We start from the raw sequence: 24,025 nt of genomic DNA on the forward strand, positions 1-24,025 counted from the left end.
TTGTACACAAAAGGGGACCGAATCAGGGCTATGATTTATAGAGTAAGAAGGAGGCACGGCGTCCTTATTGCCTATCGGAGCCATTTCAAAGGAAATTAAAGTTTGAAAAGGAAGAGACAGTTTATCAGACGGTCTAATAGAAGCGACATTAGGTTTACTTCTATTTGCAAAAAGCGAGCATCCCATCACATTTCTCGAAATCATTCAAATTAGTTCCATCAAAGTTCCCTGAGATGCTGTCATTCCAACGGCCAAAGAATAGTGCTCTAAGAGAGGCATAGCAAGCAGTTGTTAAAGGTAAAGGGTGAATATACCATCCTTGCCCCTTGTTCCCATGTTGCGGTAAATGAGTGCAAATCCAACAATTACTCTTATTAAAAATGGCATGCGTTGCATTCATTACTATCATTAGAGTGTTATTATGATACTTTTGTCTATGTTGGGAGTCTCTAGGGGACAGAGTGTGAAGGTGTACAGAGGGAGTCAAAGCAGTTGGTACAATCTCGGTTGGTAGTAGAGGTTTTAGAGGATAGATTTCTTCAAAGTATCAAAGTCCTACAGCAGTAATTGCAAAAATAACAATTATCGTTATCAAAACACGGCAATACGTTTTCGGGGCCAAGGCACATTGTTCATTGTCCAAGTTGGTCACCCCCTTATTCACAAGTCCAGTGCGGGGAGCAGCAGTGGAGGTGGCAGGCATTGTAGTTCCTCAATCCACGACCCCAATGTTCGTTGCTGGCGACGCTACGGTCGCGTGATTTCTTAGTCCTTCCCAACCCTAGCCAGCAGATTCCCTTTTCTTCCTGTTGTTCAACAGAAACTTTCTTATACAAAAGAAAACTTTTAATCACTTCTCTTTTCCCAAATGCACAGAAAAACCTGTGCTGTAGTTCTATTTTCTTCGTCGAAGGTTGTACCTGGTGGTACCCAAGATTGTTTGATCCGAAAATAAGGTGTCGTCACTTCCTGAGGGAAGCGACGTTTCGGAGGCGACGGAAGTCGCAGAACTTGAAACAATGTTTTCCGGAAGTGATTTTTCAAAAGAGTGCGGAGACAAAATGGACTGTTCCCCAAGCTCCACGGGCTCAGAGAAATTCTCCGACGCACTCACAGCGCTGTTTGCTACTCCAAGATCAGGGACTGTAGCATCAGCGAGGGGATCTGCTTCTTCTGTAACGTGTGGCGTCGGGTGAGGAAGTTTCTTGACATGCGTCACGTGGATCCAGTGTTTCTTCCCAGCCACCCGCACTGCTGTCTGGGTGACCAACAGCACCTGGTAGGGTCCCTTCCAATGAGGAGCGAGACAGGAAGACCTTTCGTAGGCCTTCACTAGGACCCAACTTCCAGGCTGTATATCGTGTCCTGGGCCCGTGAACCGTACAGGTAAAGCCGAATACGCCCGGTGATAAATGAAATACAGGTTTTTAGTTAACTGGTTACAGTAGTCTACAAGCAATACATTTTCCACCTCTCTCAGGGTTTTAGGTTTTGGGAGACCCCAAATGTTAGCAGGTCTCCCCATCACTACCTCAAATGGAGAAAGCCCAGTCTTAGTTTGAGGTGTGGTACGCATAGCCAATAATACAATAGGTAAGGCATCTGGCCATTTCAGTTTGGTATCGGCACATGTTTTTGCAAGCTTATTCTTTAAGATACCATTGTGTCTTTCCACCAACCCAGCACTTTGAGGATGTCTAGCTGAGTGAAATCGTTTCTCAATATGTAATGCTGTGCATATCTGCAAAATTACTGCTGCAACAAAATGAGGACCATTGTCCGACCAAATTACCCTTGGGAGCCCAAATCGAGGAAAGAATTCTTTTACCATAATCTTTGCAGTGGTCATGGTGGTAGCATCTTTAACGGGGAAAGCCTCGACCCATTTACTGAAGGCACAAATAATTACAAGAACATATTTCAGATTGTTACACCGTTCCATCTCAATAAAATCAAAGTGAATGACCTCGAAGGGAACAGAAGGGGGCCCAAAGCTTCCCCTTGGAGTTACTGTCCCCTTACCCACATTGTGCTGTAAGCAGATCAAGCAATTCTAAACATGGCGTTTTGCAGTCTCCAGAATCTTGTTATTCACCCAAACTTGTTCTAACATTTTCGTGATCTGCTGAGCACACACATGTGTAGGACCGTGTGCCATCGTAACCATTGCCAGTACATATGAATCAGGGAGCAACCATTTTCCTTCAGATGTATCCACCCAACACCCATCATCATCTAGTTTCCCCATTCCTTCGGCCCACCTTTTAGATTCTTCTACTGTAGCATCAGTTTGAATATCCCGCCCAGACCCAATACCTTCATCCATTACATAGGCATCTTTTATTTCCCTTAGCGCATACATGTCTGTACTAAGGTCTGTAGCTGTTTGCCTGGCTATCAGGTCCGCAAAGGCGTTCCCTTTTCCCACATCATCTATGACCTTACGATGTGCTGCACATTTCATGATCGCTAACTGCCTAGGGAGCGAGAGTGCCGAGAGCAATTGCACTATCAAGGGGCCATGCTGAATCTTGGTCCCATGTGAGGTCAGGAACCCTCTTTCCGACCAGAGCCTCCCAAAGTTGTGAGCCACCCCAAAGGCGTACTGGCTATCAGTATATATATTTACTATACGCCCTTCGGAGAGTTCACAAGCTCGGGTCAATGCTATAATCTCTGCGGCCTGCGCGGAGTTATGCGAAATTCTCTTAGTTTCAACAACTTTACTCAATGTAGTAACTGCGTAAGCAGCTGTAGATGTACCATCTGAAAGTTTGAAGCAGGAGCCATCACAAAACAGCTCCCCTTCTGCATTGTCCAAAGGAGTATCTATAAGATCTATCCTTCCCTTCGTTTCTTGTTCAGTGGTATACAGACAGTCATGTAATCCTTCGTCCCCGCAAACAGTGTTTTGCGGGAAAGGTAAGAGTTCAGCCGGATTAAGAACACAACACCTCTTAATTTGAATGTGCGGGGCAAACAGAATTAATTCATACCTTGTTAACCGTGCAGAGGTGAGGTGTTGCGTTTGGGTTTTGTTCAATAGGATATCTACAGAGTAAGGTACCATCAAAATCAAATCATGGCCTAGGACCATTCCCTCACTCTATTTTACAGACGCGGCAGCGTCAGCTCACAAACATCTTGGCAAAGCGCATGCAACAGTATCAAGGGCGGAGGAGTAGTAGCCGCACGGCCTATTCTTCCCTCCATGTTCCTGTGTTAACACAGCCAAAGCACATCCATCACATTCATGCACAAACAACACAAAGGCCTTGTCATAATTTGGAGTACCCAGAACCGGTGCAGAGCATAACACGGTTTTCAGAAGCTCAAATGATCGTTGATGTTCCGATTTCCATGGCATTGGCAGAGAAATGCCCTTCTTCGTCAAAGCCAACATCGGTTTTATCATTAGCAAAAAGTTCGGGATCCACAACCTACAGTAAGAAGCCACACCTGTTAAGGCTCTGACTTCCTTCTGTGTATTTGGAACAGACATGCCAGAAATGTGTTTTATTCTTTCAGGTGTCAATCTTCTCCCCTCCTTTGACAGGAGGTACCCTAAATAGGCGACCTCCTGACAACAATATTGAAATTTTTTGAGCGAAGCTTTATTACCATTTTTTGCTAGATGAACAAGCAACAGTATAGTGCCTTCCTTACAAGCACTTTCAGAGTCTGCAGCCAAAAGCAAATCATCAACATATTGAAGTAGTGTACAAGTAGGTGGCAACTCAAGGGTGTCGAGCTGCTCTTTCAAAGCTCTACTATAAATGATTGGACTTTCAGTATACCATTGAGGTGCCCTAGTGAATGTAAATGAGCGTCCCCCCAAGGTGAACACAAACAAATATCTACTTTCCTTATGTATAGGAATGCTAAAGAAAGCATTTTTTAGATCCACAACGCTAAAGTGCGTAGCCGTAGCAGGGATCATTGTCAATATCGTTGTTACATCAGGCACGATCGGAAATTGTGGGGCGACAACTCTGTTAATAGCACGAAGATCAATTATGAACCGGTATGGGATTGCATTGTCGCCTTTCTTATATACAGGCAAGATCGGACTGTTACACAAACTACCTGTAATCTCCTCGATCACCCCACGATGCACAAAATCGGAGACAATGCATTTTAAAGCACGCTCGCCCTCAACTGATATTTTATACTGTGGAATGCGTGGTAGTTTAACTCCATGTTTCAAAACTGTTTTAACAAGCTCAATCTGTAGTACACCAACATCATTGTCGTCAACCGCCTATAAACATTCCGGGACAATGCTAAACTCAGGAGGTAAAGGTCGAATCAGAAACTGAGAATTAGGAAGTTGCTGTGGTGAAACCGTCAGCCGTACTCCATCAGAGGAACAATGAATTACTGCATTCAATTTCTTTAACAAATTCAACCCCAGCAAATTCTCTCCACAGTTCGAAGTCAGAAGAAAAGGGCAATGGTCCGTAAAGGGACCCAAAGAAACAGACACCGGTGAAGAAACCGGACAGACAATTGGTATACCTGAAAACCCTACGGAAACATTTGTTTGCCCTGACAGTGGAATGTTTGGAACCCGAGAATGATCAATGGAGCACTTCTGTGCTCCAGTGTCTATCAAAAACTGGTGTTTCCTATTCCCCACTAATAATTCAACATAGGGGCCTCTCTGATTAACGGGAATAGGTGAAGGTTCCAAACCCTTCTTCGGGCAGTCCTAATGAAATAGAGTATCGTCGAAAGGAAGCTCTTCAGAAAGGTAGGCTGCAGAAGGGTGATCAAATATGTTCCTCGAGTCCACACTCGAGGTCTGATTTTCCCGTGAAAAAGGTTGCTGAGGATCTTGCAAAAACTGACCTCTATCAGGGCCCCCTGCTCCAGGGCGGCCCCTAGGTCGTCTACCCATACTCCCAAATGCACTGTTTGACCTTTGTCGAAGGACGGGGCACTGTGCTTGCCAATGACCTTCCTGGCGGCAATAAGCACATTGATTAATATTCACAGAACCCAAAGGAGCATTTCCTTTTGGGACATACTGACCTCTAGTCTGTGTCGTGCCTCCTCTGGGGTTTCTAACAATTTGTTGTAATAATACTTTGGTTTTCAAATCTCCCTTCCTCTTTTCTATTTTCTCCTTCTCATTATTAACACGGTTCTCATAATACTGAGCCATGTGCAAAACCTCAGATTGAGATTTTGCCTGCCAAGCGCTCGCAGAGGACATAATCTGTGACTGGATGTCGGGCAACAATCCACGCACAAATTTGTCCACAAACAACCTTTTCCCAGACTCTGTACCCAAATCCTGCCCACTGAAGTCAGAAAATACCTGCTCGAATCTATTAAAGAATTCGGTGGCGCCTTCAGTTTTCCTTTGAACACAGGCCGTAAGCTTGTCCCAAATAATTCTTTTCTCTGGAATTATAGTTTTTAATTTTGCGACAATTCTATCAGGCAAAATAAGTATTACCTGTGGTGGTTTCTCACCTGCTGGTCTTTCCCCATCAATCCTAATCATATTAGCCCACGAATCTCCCAACCCTGGCACATCGTATATTGTCCGAACCTGCATCCATACATCTACGGGTAGGAGTACAGGGAATAACAAGTCAATATCACTTAAGGTGAACACAGAGGACTGTAAAACGGACTCTATCTCTTTGTAAAACCCTGTCGGGTTTTTCCTGATATCGGGAACTGATTGTCTAATAGTGTTCACTTCCTGTCGTGAAAACGGGACGTGAACAAATTGTGATACATAATGTGCAGGGATATCCACAGCGGGTGCACCAGTCCCAGCGTTGGCGGGAATCTCAACCTTTGGGACAAAGGTCAGAGGAACCTCTCTCATAGGCAACTGAGATATAGGTACCTCCGGCCGCTTACTAAGCAACAGAGCCAGGTCGAGCGCTAAGGCAGCCGAAGAAGTGTCGGGCGAAAAAGCCCTTTTACAAATCCCCAACAATGCTATGGGGAAACTAACCTTCTTTCTTACACATTCTTCTTGCAGGTACTGTACCATTACCTGAATTACCTTTCTTTGCATTTCTACTGTACTCTGACTATACGTGTCATATACTGCATCTGGCGGAATCGATGAATCCGAGATCCATCGAATCGCATCTTTGGTACAAATTCGTACTTCCTCAGGTGCCGATCTACGACACGGAAGGAACCGTTTCTGTACATACATATTATCGTCTTCGTCATCCTCATCTCGTAACTTTTCAAAGTCCTTCCTATACCCAAACAATTTTTCAACATGACCATATACTTTCTGCTCTGTGTCCCTCGAAAGTGCCAAAGCATTTAGATCTCTCACCGCTTGTGGAAGCTCCGAATTTTGTAATCTACCCCACATCACACATAAATGAGTCCCCAAACCTTCGATAAAAACATTTTTCTTGGGAAAACTGTTCAAATTAGATAATGTGGAAAAAACATTAACTTGATCACCTTTCTCCATACAGTGCTTAGCCCATGCAAACAATTCCTGTTTCTTATCTGCAGAAACAGTATTACGAGTGACGATCTTTGATCCTGCACCTTGATCAACTTCAGTCAATACGGGACCACTCGGGAGCGGAGGTGCGGGTAAATTTAATAAAGGTGCAACTATCGGTGCAGGAGGAAGGGGCGGTGCGATAGGTGGAGGAACAACAACTAGAGGAATAGGAACAATAGGTTGTACAGGGGGAACAGGAATAACAGCAGGAACAACAGCAGGAATGGGCAGAGCGCCCAAGAAAGGATCATACGGAGGTGGCGCAGAGGCACCAGGCCTGCGTTCGTTTAACAATTTTTCAATAAATTCTTCGGAAACATGGAAATCTTTAGAGGGGTACATTTTCTGGATTCCAAGTGAAAAAGCCCTATCCATATTTTTAACTGATTCTGAATGGTTTTCTTTATCATATAACAACGCTTTTTCGGCATTTGTTTTATGACGGCGTGCATGTTTATCCCTACTTTTAAGCTGCTGTAACACTTCTTTTTTCCAATTCTGTAAAACATCAAAGGCTGCAGGTCTAGCCTTCTTTTTTAGCAAGACCGATTCTAGGTATTCAATAGGGGGGATCTCAAAACTGCCATTGATTGGCCACTGAAATTCGGAGGCATGTCTGGTCTGTCTGTGCCAAATATCATTAAATACTATACTACCAATGCCATACTTACAGTACATAGTACATGCCGGAGACCCCTCCTGTGGTGCCGGGCGGCTAAATTCCAAAGATTGTCGATCGCTGCAGAACAGAGCCCTAAAGCAGCTAGACAATTTCCCAGGCATTTCACAAAAAATTGGTGCAGAATGCTGCATCTCCCTGAACCACAGGGGGTGGTGGCATGACTGCACTGACACATGGGGCAACATCGTGCACAAGTGGCGCACCCCTTCCTCTTCCCCCTCAGCGGCCACCCTGGACACCCTGGAGTCCCCCTACTCCCTGGTCACGGCGGCCACATCCCTGAACACGCCCGCCACTAGGTGTACGCCCAGCTGAGGCACCCCTCACCTTTGGTGGCCTCCCAACCATGGCACAGATGGAGTAGTGCCGGCACAGATGGATGAGTGCCAATGGGAGGTGTACACCACAATTGTCCTGGGCAATTGGGGAGAAGGGGGTGGGATGCAAGATGTTAACAGCACCCCTGCACCTGCAAGGCTGTATGTGACCCCGGTGATGTAGTGATGGGTCACGCAATGCTCAGGCACCCCAAAACTGCAGTAAAACCGTGCACGTAACCCCTGCAGCCTACGTCCGTGGAATTAACGTCCCGCAGTACGCGGTGGCACCCAGGAACATGAAAAACATGTACGCATGGGACACGCAGGCTACTATGACCTCGAAAATGGGTACGCGATACACAGGGGCACTCGCAGTGGGAAAAATAGCATGTGCGACTCACCGTCAGACTAGCGCGATGATGAAAAACACGTGTAGCCAATACCCCCGCCAAAAGAAGAAATACATCCTTGATCTGCTGTGAAGTTGTGATGGCGCACGAAACAACACGAAGTAGCAACACACACATCGGTCTCCACGAAAGGCACGTACAGCGAACTGCTGGCCCCCTCACATTTAACCCATGCTGAGGGAAACGCCCGCATGCATCGCGTCACTTACGCGCTTAGGCACTTTCCTCGAATTACATGCATTCACTCATGGACGTGTGGTTTTTTCATGTGCTGATCCACTATGCACCCGTGGTGAGGGAAACGCCCGTGCGTGCTGCGTCACAGATGCGCTTATGCGCTAAAGGCCTTTCCTCAAATTACACGCTGACGTGCAATTTTTTCACGTGCCAAATCACTCCGTATCAAGCTGGCCACGCAACAACACACGGAAGACCACGCTCCTGCTCAGAAGGCCATATTCCTGCCCCCCAGAGCCCCGAGCACGCTCCCACCTGCCATCTGCTGCTGCCTACCTGCCTGCTGCCCACGTGCCCTGCAATTTGGTGCCTGCACGTCAGCCAGGGGTGCAGTTGCTGTGACCACAGCTGCTGGAACTGAAGACTCCTTACTGGGATACCATCGCTCCACAGCCCAGCCCCAGGACCCAGTTGCCCACCCACACCTGCCTCTGGGGTTGTCATGTCGGACACTACACCATCTGGCACCACTGGCAACCACCAGGCAGATAGACAGAGGGCCACCAGCTTCAGTGCCAGTGAAGTTGGTGTCCTGGTGGAGCAAGTCCTGGGGCAGTATGAGGCCCTCTTTGGAAGTTTGCGCGCCAACAATGAAGGATGGAAGAGTATCTGGATGGACATCATGACTGCCATCAATGAGGAGGGGGTGGCAGTCTGCGAGATCAAACATGTCCGGAAGCGCTGGGAGGACTTCAGGTCCAGGACCCTCAACAAGGCCCGGTGCCTCTTGAAGGCAGCGGATGCCAAGGGGTGCCGGATCCACCTGACCAACAACCAGATGAGGGTCCTGGAACGCATACGCCCAGCGTTTCATGTCCAGGTCCTTGAGGGGCAGACCTGTCTGGAGTCGAGCAGTAAGTGTACATGCATACTGATCGGACGCTGTGCGTGTTGTGGTGTGCCAGGAATGTGCAGGTTGCACATATGTCTTTGTAGGGACATGTATGGCTGTGTATGTACAGGGACATGAACCTGCCACATGTGATTCCTATCAAGTGTGAGACACATCGATGGTGTATGTTTTGGTAAGCATGCTGTGCAAATGTATGTGTGGGTGCACACATGTAATGAATTATGAGTATGTACTGTGGCATGGTTGTGGTGTCACACATGGATACTGGTTCATGCTGCATGTATCTGCACTATGCACATGAGCATGTGGGTGTATTTGACAAGTGTGCAACTGTGATGCAAAATGGATGCATGTGACACTGACATGTAGAAGACTGAATGCGAGATGTGACATGGACGGCGATCTCATCACTGCGACAGTTGGTGGAGATGTACACATGCATGTAGGTCTGGTGGCGTGTGTGCATGTGTTGTGCACTCCCCATGTTTCATGTGACGACAGGCTCACCTTCGGCTGCTCGTGCTGTTGTTTGTGTATGGACGGTGCTGCCTGGTGCAATATTCCTGTTGATTTGCTCATGTGTGTGAGTTGAAATGACATGTGTGTTGGGGAGGGTGATGCCATGTCTGTAGTTTTACACTGCCACTCATGTGCAACTGTAATGTGTGTATCAGTCCATTGTACAGTGCCCTGATGCCTATGTTATATCTCTCCCTGTCTGCAGCGTCAACTGATGAAGAGGGCGGAGAGGGTGCTGTGGAGCAAAGCGGCAGGGATTGCACCACCAGCTGGAGACGCAAGGCCCGGCTCCCCTACCACGTTGTCATCTCGTCGGGGAGTGAGGAGTCTGGTGCCGCGTCCCAGGCCGCAGCTGCCAAGGGTATCTCCGAGAGGCGGAGGTCGGAGGTCGACTCCTCGGCAGCAGAAGGGGCAGCTGAGACCCCACAGGGTCCGACGGAGGAAGATGACATGGAGTCATCAGGTTGGTGGGTGCTTTGATAGAGGAGGAGGCCGTGGAAGGGACACACATGGGGTCTGGAAGTGGGGATTCCACTGGTGCTAGTGGGGCAGGGACAGGAGGCAGCACAGGCCGCCGCAGAGGTGCCTGTGTGTAATCCTGTCCCCGCTCCTGTGACTGCATCATCCTGCACCAGCAGGGATGCCTACGTCCAGACCCGTTTTCAGGGAGGGGATGAGCGCACAACAACTGGCCTTCCTCTCCCTGCGGACGTGGCAATCCGGGACCGGGTTGAGCCTGTCCTGGCTGGGATGGCGTTGCGTCAACGGGGCAAGCAAGGTGACATGCAGTGTTTTTGTGAAGACACTGCACCTCACCCCGCATGCCTCATTGACCGTGTTGACCTACTGGGACGGGTCACCAGGGCTGGATTGCTTCGTATGCTGGACCTTATTCCAACCCCCTCCTCACCTGGACACCCTATGTGCCAGTCGTCCTCCATGCCATCTTCCCACCGATGTATCACCTGGGTACCCTATGGAGCTGCCTCTGACCCAGTGGCCAGGCTGGTGGAGGACACATCCCTGCCACAGTCAGAAGTCGGACGTCCAGCAGGGGTGGCCACCACGACAACTGCACCCCAGCCGGAGGAGGACGTGCAGGCAGCAAGAGCCAGGGAACAGGCACAGCAGCAGCAACAAGGTGGGAGCGGATGGCTCGGGGCCATCAACATCAGAGGGGCAGGCATCAGCCACAGGGCAGGAGGACCCAGGATTGGAAGTGTCTTCTGTGTGGCAGCGGTTGGGCCAGGCCATAGGTGCGGAGTGGCGGCGGGCAGAAGAGGCACGGCTCACAATGGTCAGGGCAGAGAACTCCATGCGGAGGGCACTGAGGCGGGCGAGTGCCTCGAGGCTATTCGCAGGGATTTGGAGTCCAACATGGCATCGTCCCTGTGAACCCTCGGGGCCACGGAAGAGTACCGCCTCGAGGACATTGAGCAGGAGTTCGATGATGCCCTGGCCCAGGACATCGGAAAGTGAGCCGTCGGACTAGCCCACCGCCATTGTAAATAGATTTTAGTGTTAGGTTTCATTTTCGTTTTGCTTTATTTTGGGGTGATTTGACTATGCCCCACACTTTTGTATATAGATCTTTTCTTAGGTAGTTTTTTGGATAGGTTTCATTTCTTTCGTTGGGCTCATGGACCCTGGATGAACTCGGTGTACATAGTTGAACAGTGGATCATGTGAGGATTTTATTTTATTAATCACCATGGATCAATGGATTTTTCAATGTATGTTTCCTTTGGATTTCATTTGGTGGACCGTGAGATTGGACACATGTTTTTTTTTCATCACTTTGGATTGGTTCTTCATATGTTTTTTTATTCTGTTTCGGACATAGATTTCATTTCATCGTTTGAAATATGTTTTATGCTTTCATTTCATTTCATTTCATTCATTTTGTTAATAATACATTTTTGTTTCTTACTTCCATGTGTGGTATTCACTCATTGGGTTGCTGCATGTGAAAAAGTGGATTTAAACAATCACTTGCACCCAGTGTGTGTGTGTGAGGGACATGCTTTGATGTACATAGTTCACTTTCGTTTTGTGTCATGGAATAGCCATTCCAGTGTGGGGTGGATTGGGGACTTTATTGCCTCTCAAGACTGGGGTGGCGTGCTGTGGGATTATGGTCCACATGAGGCCCATGATTGTGCCTCTTTATGACGTGTTGGGGGGACATGAGTCGAGGCCTTCTGGCAGGTGCCCGTCAATGCTGGGTGGGTGGGAGTGCTGAGGGACATGAGTCGGGGCCTGCTGGCATGTGCCTGTCAATGCTGGGTGGGTGGGGGTGCTGAGGGACATGAGTCGGGGCCTGCTGGCAGGTGCCCGTCAATGCTGGGTGGGTGGGGGTACTGAGGGACATGAGTCGGGGCCTGCTGGCAGGTGCCCGTCAATGCTGGGCGGGTGGGGGTGCGGAGGGGCATGAGTCGGGGCCTGCTGGCAGGTGCCCATCAATGCAGGGTGGGTGGGGGTGCTGAGGGACATGAGTCGGTGATCACTAGTGCAAGGTGACATGTGGGCTGGCTGGGGGGCATGCCCATGGTGGATGGGCTGCCTGCGGGACATGACCAGGGATGCAGGGTAGTCCCCTGTGGTTTGGGCTGCCTGCACAGGCTGGGGAGGGGTTCGAGGGCACACGTGGGAGGAACCACACTGGCAATTCACATGTGTAACACCCCGCGCACCCCACTGGATACACGTACCCCGCTCAGACAGCGAAATCCCATGTGAAAGTTCCCACGCACCCCAGAAATACACGTACCCCGCTTGCACAGGGCCAATCGCGTGTGAAAGTTCCTGCGCACCCCAGAAATACACGTACCCCACTCGCACTGGGCCACTCGCATGTGAAAGTTCCCGCGCACCCCCGAAATACACATACCCCGCTCGCAAAGGGCTAATCGCATGTGAAAGTTCCCGCGCACCCCCGAAATACACGTACCCCGCTCGCACAGGGCCAATCGCGTGTGAAACTTCCCGTGCACCCAAGAAATACACATACCCCGCTCGCACGGGGCCAATCGCACGTGAAAGTTCCCGCGCACCCCCGAAATACATGTACCCCGCTCACACAGGGCCAATCGCATGTGAAACTTCCTGCGCACCCCCGAAATACACATACCAAGCTCGTACAGGGCCAATTGCGTGTGAAAGTTCCAGCGCACCCCAGAAATACATGTACCCCGCTCGCACAGGGCCAATCGCATGTGAAACTTCCCGTGCACCCCCAAAATACCCGTACCCCGCTCGCACAGGGCCAATCATGTGTGAAACTTCCCGCACACCCCCGAAATACACGTACCCCGCTCGCACAGGGCCAATCGCGTGTGAAAGTTCCTGTGCACCTCCGAAATACACGTGCCCCACTCGCACAGGGCCAATTGCATGTGAAAGGTCCCACGCACCCCAGAAATACACCTACCCCGCTCGCACAGGGCCAATCATGTGTGAAATTTTCCCCACACAGCGGGGTACGTGTTTTCGGAGGGGTGAGCGGGGAGTTTTACAGACGTTTTCGCAGTTGAGGGGGGCTATATGCTTGTCCACTGCCCTGTGCGCCATGTACGGGATTTGCACACTGTTCATGGCGCACGAGGAGGGTTTGGGGGTGTAAATGTCGCTGCTGCAGGGTCGCTGCGCTACTCTGCGCCACAGCTGGTTATGGATGTTGAAATCCATGAATACGCTGTGTGCGGAAATTGATTTTGGTGCACGCGGCTGGAGCAGACTGCCGCATGTGCACACTGTGCGCCGGCCGCGAGTGCAACTTGTGTGCTGAATTCTTTGAATTAACCCCTTGAGTGTGAAAACACTTTTGAACCTACGAACAAATTATTTTAAGCGAATAACTGAACCAGTCGGTGTAACTACATCTGAAACACTCTGGAGAACAATTTATTCTGGCATTTCAACATCAATATCAATTAGAGCGATTGCATTCCTAAAGGAACTAAATTTAGAGGAATACAATGCAATCCAAGTAGATCACGATCAAGATGAAATATAAAGAGTCTAAGAACAAAGGTTTTTATCCTTCCATGTTGCTTTTCCTTTTTTCTTTTCTCTCCTTCTGCCTTGGCTCAAGTTTCTACCTCATTTTCTTTTGGTCTTGTGTTAGTGTTCTTCTTTATGTACCAAATGGATTGTTAATATTTTATTGGATCAAAATTGTTAGCTGAATTTGAGTTTATTTATGTTTAAAATGTGTTTCTTTATATTGAAAAGTTGATTATAATTCAGCTATATCAATATAAAAAATAAAAAAATGTAACATTATAACACTAAATAATTTTGGTATAAATAATGTATTCTCATTTTATTTAAAGGAGTGCATTGTGTTCACTCTAACATCAATTCCTGTGACAGTAGTGAAGTTTGACAGGTATATTTGATAATGAATATTATTGTAATTATAAGGGTTGACTTTCTCTTTATGAAAATTAAATGTGTATTCAATTATAAAAATATGCATCACTTTCAATATCATTACCGCGTCTTCTTCTTTGAATCACTTGTCTGAAATTCGTCATGCATAAAAGGTCACTTATTAAGATGTAATTTTTGTTATCAAACAAGTTAACATTCAAATAGCTATTAATTATCCAATGGTTATTTCATGTATTTTTATGAACAAAGACTATACCAATGAAGCGGTTGCGATGGAAGAGACACAAAGACCACATGTATAAAAATAATAGTGACAGTCATCATTTATCATCCATTGGACTTTAATGTTGCTTTCATTTTGCAAAGTGTTCATCAAAGTGAAAACCTATACTTGTTGTAATTGTATACATGTTTCTTGATGGTGAAGATATTACTTTTTAAACTATTGAGTTATTGAAGCACAGATTTCTTATTTGTGGTCATCTCATTTCATTTGCTTTATTATTCGCAGGAGGATATGATAGTGGAATGTGTTCCATCCATTAACCATAACACTAGTGATGATCACCATTTATGTAAAGAAAAGTTTTTCAATTAATTTTATCACCAAAAGTAAAAGTTAAAGTATTGAACGGTAAAGGAGTAAGTATCTTTTCAACCAAAAATGTTGTCTGTTCATTACTATGAGTGTGATATAATAGGTTAATTTTGTATGTATTTTCTAATATATAATACTTTCTTAAAAGTGAAATATAAATTTGTTTACCTCATACGGATCAATTTATAATGCACTAGATTAAAAGGATAAACAGAATTACGAAGATGTCCGTGTACGTAGCTATTATATATAGATCAAGAATATTCCCAATCCTCATCATAATATAACAAATGATCACTAGTAGTGTCCTGCATTTAAATATGTAAATACTAATCAAATGACAAATTGTTTTTTATTTAATATTTTTCATGAATTGCAATGTACATGGATTTAAACACTCTTGTAGTTGACTGTCAACCAACCGAATGAGGAAAGATAACAAACATTCAATTTATGGTTGTTCACAACTTATTGTTAATGTTCAGTGATAGATGGGAATGAACTTGGCACATCAAGATTGACTGTATCAAAACGCACTAGGAAAACTAGGGTAAATATGATTCAGGCTTTACAAATGTGTTCAAAGTCATTATTTGGAAATGTGTTCATTGGTATTATATTGTAAGGTTGATATTCATGTTTTGTAAGTGGGAAAGAAATAATGCTTATTTTTTTAAATCTATTGGACTTCAAGAAAGAAGAGGAAAAGGAAGACTCAGACCATACCACTAACAAATTATGTCACTTTTTCAAATCAATGTCACCTGGGCGCAACTATTGTTTGAGGTTGTGAATACTTGTCCCAAGTTTCAGAATCGGCATGCCGATGTGCAGTGGCCTGACTATCACCAGCGAGCCATGGAAAGTGCTGATGGATCAGTGTTAGAGCATGCAACATCCTCCTGAAAACAGAGAGACAAAATAGAATATGCTACTTCATTAGTTGCTGATCCTCTCACCCAATCTATGCTTTTGCAACTATTTCTGTAAAAAAAAAAAAACGACATAGGGCCTCATTATGAGGTTGCTGGTACCCTGATGGTAACACTGCCAGGATACCAGCAACTGGTAATAACATTACCAGCACTTGATCCGGAAGTATTACTGCCATATTACGAGTACAGGCAACAGTAGTAAATCTCCATTCCATGGAGTCCCATTGGACTCCATGGGGGATTCGCTGGTATTGCTGGAACCGGTAATACCAGTACCAGTAACAGCAGTGATTTTTGTCAGTAAGGCACCTGACTTACCTCCAGCTCGGAGTTGAAGGTTACTCAGGTGCCCCACCAGCAAACATGTACTTTGCTGGTGCGGTAACGTGCCAGTAAACAGAATTACTGTCACGTTATTCCTGCACCTGCAGAGTTGTAATGAACCCCTATAATCTTCGCTGTTTCCCCAATATATTCAGAAAAGCAAAAAATATCACAGATTGAAATCACTGAGGCATCTTTGGAATTCATCGACAATGATGTGCATGACCCTGACTACACCATTGGTAGTGTGTCTGTATGTGGACTATACTACACTCTGAAACCACTATATCGCATGACAATTGGCTATTGGCGGAAGTAAAGTACAGTGGGCCTCATCATGAGTTGGGAGGTATCCCAGCAGTAATTCCACCAAATGGAATTACTATTACTGCCATGGCATACAGCAGAATTAGCGCCATATCACAACGTGTCATGAAGGCGCAAGCACCTCAGACGGTAACAGTAAATCTGCCTGGTGGATGTAGTGCCAAAACAGGGCTGAAACCCAGCAGAATTACCGTTACCACAGGCCAATCAGCGCTAATAGCACCAGCGCAATTAGCGCTGGCGGAAATAGTGGCATCACTGGAAAGGAAGCATTGAGGCAGCCATCTTGAAAAACTCAATCCACCCCGAATCTCCCACTTCCTGGAGCCATCCGGACCCACAACTGACAGGAATCATGTCTCAAGAGAGAACCAGCAGGAAAGTACCGATCACTAGCTTCGAAAGACAAAATTCATTGAGGGGAGCTTCAAGTCCTCACTGATGAGGTGGTTGGCCATTGTGAGGAGTTATATGGCACCCGCCAGAGGAAAACATCTAGCCAGCGGAAGACTGAAATCCAGCTATCAATTTGCCAGAATGTGACGGCCGTTGGCATGGTACCCCGGGATGCAGGGATCTGCCAGAAATGGCGCAATGACCTTCGGGTCAGAGTGCAGGGCCTCCTCTCCCAACACATGCAGGAGGCAATGGCCACAGGAGGCAGCACCACAGAGCCCCCTTACCTCACCCCATGGGAGGAAAATGCAAGCACCATCCTGGACATGGAGGGGATCAAGCGAGTTGGTGGAGTGGAGCTTGGTGCCAGCGGCCAAGAAGCAGCAGGTGAGCCATCCCCCCAATGCACATTGCAAATGACCAACCAAAGAAAGTGACGTCCCTTAGCACTAATTGGCCCAATGGATAGGCACAGATGCCAGCAGGGCCAGCATCATGCCTGGCCGGTCAGGGTAATGGGCTGAGGTGTCACATTATCCTCCCGCATGCCAGCCTGGTGGGAGACCTGTAAGTGCACCCCCTGTGCTGTTGTGGAGAGTGAAGGTGTGGCATGCACCCTATCAAAGTGCAATCCATCCCACTCCCCTGCTGGCACTGCCCAGGCCAGCAGGAGTGCGAGGTGCAAGTAATCATGGAACAGCACAGCTGTCAAACCAGCATGTGCTGGTATGGCAGCTGATCGGTATGGCAGTGAAGGACCCCCTGCACCTGCATGGGAGCAGTGAATCAATCAACAAAGCAAACTGAGCCCTGCTTCTGGGTCCGCAGCAGCATCCCATGGAGCCATGGCAGTGGCCTGGATGATGCAACAAAATCCACTCCCCCAGATGTGTGGTGCCAGGGTAGGGGGATGCAACATCACATGCAATAGCCCCATGCATTGCCTAAGCTAGGGCTGGGCCTGGATGCCAGCACATGTCCATAATAGTACGCAACAAAATGCAAATCCATGCAGCACCACTTGCAGGCATGGGTGGCCCTGCCAAATGGATCCACATGGACAGCCCACCTTGGCAGCACAAGGGCCCAAGAGCACCTGGCCATGGGTCAGCCACATGCAGCCGTGAACATGCCCACCCTGCTGTGCGAATATGCACTGGCCCATGTACAACCATATCCTTCTGGCCACATGGGTGGGGTGTCACTCTGATGAATAGCAGGTGTGACTTGCAAGCCAACCCACGGGAATGCATGCTGCATGGCAGCATGTAATTTGTCCCCCTACAGGTTCTCAGCTGACTCAGGAAGAGGCAGAAGAGGATGAGGAAGAAGGCCCATTGACAAATGGGGCCTCCAGGGAATCAACATCTACCACAACACCTGAAGGGCCATCTGATAGGATGGGCAGCCACAAGGACTGAATGTCACACCAGGTCCCAGCAAAACTAGGCCTGCTGGTGCAAGTGCAGGCCCGGCACCCACCCCACATCCCTCACAAATCACAACACCATCTGCACCCCAGTTGGCCAAAGTGCCTGTGATGGGTGGCACAGCTGCTAGCTGGCATTCAGAATCCAGTGTGGAACAACCCACCTGACAGCCACAGAGCTCCCAAGCATCACCTGGCCATGACAGCATGCCACCTGGTCAGCAGGTCCAGTCATCAGAGGGAGACTCGGACGACCCCTCCTATGGATTGCCATGTTTTAGCCTGAGCTCTCCCCCTAGCTCACAACCCATTCCTCTGTCCACACCTGGCCACACCATCATGCTGAGGCTGAACAGTATGGAAAGGCGCCAGGTGGAACTGGAGGCATTTGCGAATATGGACTCCCTCCACTTCCGGGCCATCTGGGACCTCATCCAGGCTGCCACCGGCTGGATTGTGCGGTGCATGAAATGCCTGTGACAGGTGACAGAGCTGCTGGCAAACATGCAGAAGTCAGTGTGGAACAATCCACCCGACAGCCACAGGACACCCAAACATCACCTGGCCATGACAGCATGCCACCTAGTATCAGACCCAGTCATCAGAGGGAGACTCAGACAACCCCTCCTATGGGTCACCATGTTTCAGCCCGAGTTCTCACCATAGCCCTCAATCCATTCCCTAGCCAACACCTGGCCACACCATCTTGCTGAGGCTGAGCGCTATGCAAAAGAGCCAGACTGAATTGGAGGCATTTGCGAATACCCACTCCCTCCAACTTCGGGCCATCCGGGACTGCATCCAGGGTGCCACATGCCAGATTGTGCAGTGCATGGAATGCAAGTGCACCCAGGCAGCTGCTACAACTGCTGCACTGACAGTGTATGGGCAGCGCATAAGGGAATTAACAGAAAGGTACTCTGCCTTTGCCAAGACCATGCAGCAAAATACGGAATTAACTATGCAACACATCTGGGGTCCGGGTCAGTCCCATGAAGTTCAGCAACACCAATGAAGGGTTCCTTGCTGAGCACCACAAGGTGCCATTCAGAGCGCATTCTGGGCCCAAAGTTGTTGAGGGAAGCCCTGAAAGGGAAGAGGCCACGCAAGTGACTCTAGTAGTTAGGAAAGGTTGGTGTGTTGGGTGGGGGAGGAGAGGATAATGTGTTTGGGTGGTGTTGTGGGGGAGGGAGGATACTGTGTCCATTACCACATTAAATCTTTGTCCATATGAATCAATGCCATGACATTCCTCATTGTGTTTATGTGTTTATGTGTTTAATCGTCAATGTGTGAGTACATACAGAGGTGCATGTCACGTGAATAGTTAAATCATCAGAAGAATGTGTCCATCAGTTCCTGATGGACAACTCATACTGCTCTGACGTCATCTCGGTAAATGCATACAGATGCCTATGCCACAGGCATTCTCTCGTCATCCTCATGGGGCGGTATGTCCACATCAGGAGGAAAAGGGACATTCCTCTGGAGGCAGAGAATCTGCAGCATGGAACACACCAGCACAATATTCCCAACTTGTTCAGAGCTATACATTACTGTGCCTCCAGTACTGTCCAGACAGCAGAAATGGGCCTTCAAGAGGCCAAAGGTTCGCTCAATACAGACCCTGGTACTGCTGTGTGTGTAACTGTAGGCCAACTCCTGTGGTGTTTGTGGATCCTGCACAGGTTGTCATGTGCCACAGCAGCCGTGTGTATCTGGAGTCTCCTGCGAGTAGAAAGGTCAGAGGCGTCATTCACAGTGAATTGTTTGGGTGTTGCCATTCACTGCATCATGGTGATGGCCATCATGTGCATGCATATGGGGCTTCCTTGCAAGGCATGTTGTACCTAGTGGTTTGTGCATTCTAGTGTTGCCACATGCACCCCGTTCCATAATAGCAGATTTAATTTCCAGGGTCTACAGTTGTCATGGCAAGATGACATGGTGGCTGTTTTGTGCCTGTATGCTGCTCTCATGTAAGTGCCCTGATGGATGGTTACTTGGGCCTCCGTATGTATCTGGTGCCACCAAATCTTCATTGATGTCTGTATATACCTAGATAATTGGCTGGGGAACTGGCAGGGTCATTGATGTGGGTGGTAATGTGGCACGTTGTGCAACATTGATTAAGTATTTATTATGTTGCATTGTGATACCTGTATTCATGTGTTGGTAGTCCTTACTGTGTATGTGCATCTGCGTATTCATAAAGGTACGTCCAGCATGTACTTGTTCTGTGGGGTGTACGCTGTCATTGGTGCAGGAAGCGGGAAGGTCCTACATGTACATTGCCTTGCCAGGGCATGCATTCTGCTGTTGTGCCCAAGCAACTCCCTCACCCCCAATATGGTTGGCTGCATTGCAGCACCTTCATGTATGGGGTGATTTCACTTTTACTCACCCACTCGCCACATCCGTTGGCCTCTGTGCCTCTGCATGTATCCAGGCAGTGTACTGGTGCATAGGACCATGGCATCATGGGTGGAACCAGGGTAGTGGGCACACCAGTGTGTGATGTAAAGGTCGGGATCGCATGTCACCTGCACGTTCAGTGAGCGTTAGTGCTTCCTGTTGTGGTACACTAACTACTTTGTGTGCCTGGGGGGCCACCAACACCACCTGGTTGCAATGACATTTGGCATGTGTGTAACGGCATGAAACCATGCCTGCATGGCATGCACCTGTGCTGGGGTGATGGGCAGTGAGATGTACCATGAAACATGGTGACGGAGGGTCGAGATTTTGTGGGCACGTGGCCTAGATGAGGTACAGATGCAGCTAATAATATACATACGCTATGGTCTTACCCAACTATATTCAACTTTTAGAGGGAGGTGTGTGGTACCGTAGAGACTGTCACAGGAATTAACCTACGTCTCACGCCAGCTACATGCTTATTTGGCCAATGTGGCTAGACATCTAGGCACACATACAAAGGAACTGTGCTTTCTCTCAGCTAAAAGATGTTTTCGGCAGCGCTGGACATATCGAAGAGCACCTACGAAGGATCACTGAATGAAAGATATAGAGACTCATTACGACCCTGCCGGTCTGGAAAGAACAGTGGTGGTAAAACCGCTGCCACAGTTCTTTCGAGACCATCTGATTAAGAGTCCTGCAGGCGGGAGGTGTCACTCCCACCAGGGCTGACATTGTGGGTTTAACACCACTCGCCTTCAGGCGGACATGGAAACACCGGCTCTGCCATAGACGGAACAAGTGTTTCCATTGTCCCCATCCCCATGGAGTCTTACACAATTCCGCCTCTGAAATTCTGGGTCACCAGGGTCGTAATGCCCCCGTGATTCCGGGAATCACAGAGGCTGAATGGTAATACGGGTCCGGCGGTAACCTGCTGGTTTTTCCGGCTCGGTTACCGCCAGACTCGTAATGAGGCCCATAGTCTGGTCTAACAATATGGAAGAAAATTTGATATCTCTGTCATCCTTCACCAATTGGCCAAAAGATATATGGCCAGCCTTTACAGCATACTTAAATAATGCTACAGATTCAGAATAAGTACTGTTGTATTTATTTTACACTTTGCACATGAGAGATGTCCCTTTACTGACCACATCTCAATGATCTATATATGTTAGGCTCACTGTATACCTAACTAGTTGTATATTTGTATTGGTAATACAAATTGCCAATATATTCTCTTAGGACTCCCCTGCTCTCATCTCTCCCCACTCAAATCCATCTACCACTCTGCCATCCGCTCCCTCTGCCTTCTCTCACCTCTTGATTCCATCTCCTCTTCTCCCACCTATTTAGGTTGGCTCCCATTTCACTCCCATCTCAAATTCAAGTTCCTCTGTCTTGGCTTCAAATCCCTCTATGGTCTTGCCCCCCCATCTCTCCTCACTTCTAACTTTCTATACCCCTTCTCGTTCTCTCCGTTCTGCTAATCTTTTCCTACTATCTCCTCCTCCACCTCCCTGTGGACCCTCCTGCTTCCGATCTTTCCAACACCTTGCTCCCTTCCACTGGAACCACCTCCCCCTTCACATCCCCTCTTTCCCCTCCTTCACTTCCTTTCGCTCTTCTCTCAAATCTTACCTTTTTCACTCAGCTCCCTAGAACCCTTCATTTCCTCTCGTTCTTCTCCCTCACCTTCATTCCTCACCTCCTACCACTGCTCTTCCCTTCATCTCTCGACCTCCTCATCCCCACCCTTGCTCTCATATAGTCCCATTCTTTCCTCTACTCTTCCTCATTCACTCTTACATTCCCTCTTCTCCCGCTCTTACCCCCACTAACTCCTACCTCTCCCTCGCTCACCCTGCCCCTCCCTACTCCCTCCTCACCTCTGCAATGTTGTAAATTGTTCTTTAACCTGTTTTCGTGTTATGATTCAATTACCATCTTATGCTTTTTGTATTTTGCCTGTTCTTATGTAAAGCACTTTGTATTAATGGGCCATATAACTTCAATAAAATACAAATACAAAATACAAATTAAATAAAGTATATAAAAAAATGCTCTTATTTTGATTTCCTTTTTTTCCAATGGTAAGTGCTGGCTATGTGCTGATAGCATTACAGATTGCAATGATTGTTGAGCTTTTTCTCCACTCTCTGCTGATCAATTCAACACAGACCACTAACAACCAAAGACGATCTTCAAATGCCTCCGGCCTAACCTGCATACTGACTGATGCAACCTCCTTATGAAATCCTGAACATGTCAGCCATATACTCCCGTTAATAAAAGTAGCCATCATAGAAACCGTGAACCGGTGCTAGCTTCACTTGGTGTCAGGGTTATTATGAACTCCTTTGAAAGGATGGCTAAAGGGTGGTGCATCTCGAAAACTTTGCCAACCAAAATGTGTTGTTATTATCAGCTATTTCTGTTGTGGAAGCTCAGATAAAAGGCCCAGAAGCCTTACCCTCTCTTCCATTTCTAACAAGTGATTTTCTTGTGACAAGTCACATTAAAGGAGATATGTCTGGAAGCTAGAGAGACTCGAGTAGGTGAGCGGGGTGTAATGACAGAATGGCAAGGATCAGATACCCAGAGGCAGAATACGGGGTTGCCTAAGGGCCCCCCAACTGCTGAATATTGTGTGCTTGATAGACACCAGATATCCTCGGGATAAGAAGGGTGGCCAGTCACCCTGAGGCACCAGGCAAATATATGTGAGGTGACCAGAACTGTCCCTCCACTCCATACGCCCCATCAGCAGCTCCATACAGGGAAGCCATTTAGTTCCACTACCTTCTGTATTTCTGGCATGGTTCTGGATCAAGACCGTCTTATGCAGAAAGGCAGTTAACAGGTGCCCCACTAGCTAAATCATTCTAGCTCAGAGATTCCCTCTTCAAGGGTGTTGCGCCATCGCTTGCAGGCACACTCTACCCCATTGCCTTGATCAGATATACCTACCATAACAGCTCGACTCAGCTGTGGAGATGGGAACGCCCTATGAAAAGGAAAACACTTCCGCCAGACTGCAACATGGTATACCATGGTTTTAAACCCTGGGTCAGCACCAGGAGTCAAATACAAGAAAGCAATCATGATGAAGTGGAGAAAAAGCCTCTAAACCTTAATAGCTCAAGCAGGAGACAGGCGACACCTGAGAGTGTGGGAAATCAGAGCACTGCCAATCCCAGTGAGTGGAGAGAACAGAGACGAGGGTAACATGTCATAGGGATCAACAATCAATCAGAGGAATCGAAGGCCGAATGTAAGAACTCAAAGAGAAACAAGAGATACACAGTCAGGACAGTGGCCCATGAGTAGAAGTTAGAGCCAGAGAAGGAGAGAAACCCAAGCCTCCTAACTATGACTACCTTGCGGCTAACGAGAACAAAGAATCCAAGGAAGGAAGAAAAGCAGCAGGCTACTGAAGGCTGCACCACAGAGAGTATAACCAAAACATGTGATGTGTGGAAGGTTATGAATTAATCCCAACCAGGGGCATTGCTCTGGGCAATCTTCTACATCATCATTTTCTAGCCCATCGATGCCATTGCAGAAGGGGACCAGTCATATGCAAATCAGACTTGATCCTGCTACCAATGGGAGCAGTCCAGTTCAAACTGCTAGGGCATGTCACATCTTCACAGTAACATAAGCAACCCTGGACA

This window comes from Ambystoma mexicanum, chromosome 12 (genome assembly GCF_040938575.1).
Source record: "Ambystoma mexicanum isolate Mex_15411 chromosome 12, UKY_AmexF1_1, whole genome shotgun sequence".
NCBI classification, from domain to species: domain Eukaryota; kingdom Metazoa; phylum Chordata; class Amphibia; order Caudata; family Ambystomatidae; genus Ambystoma; species Ambystoma mexicanum.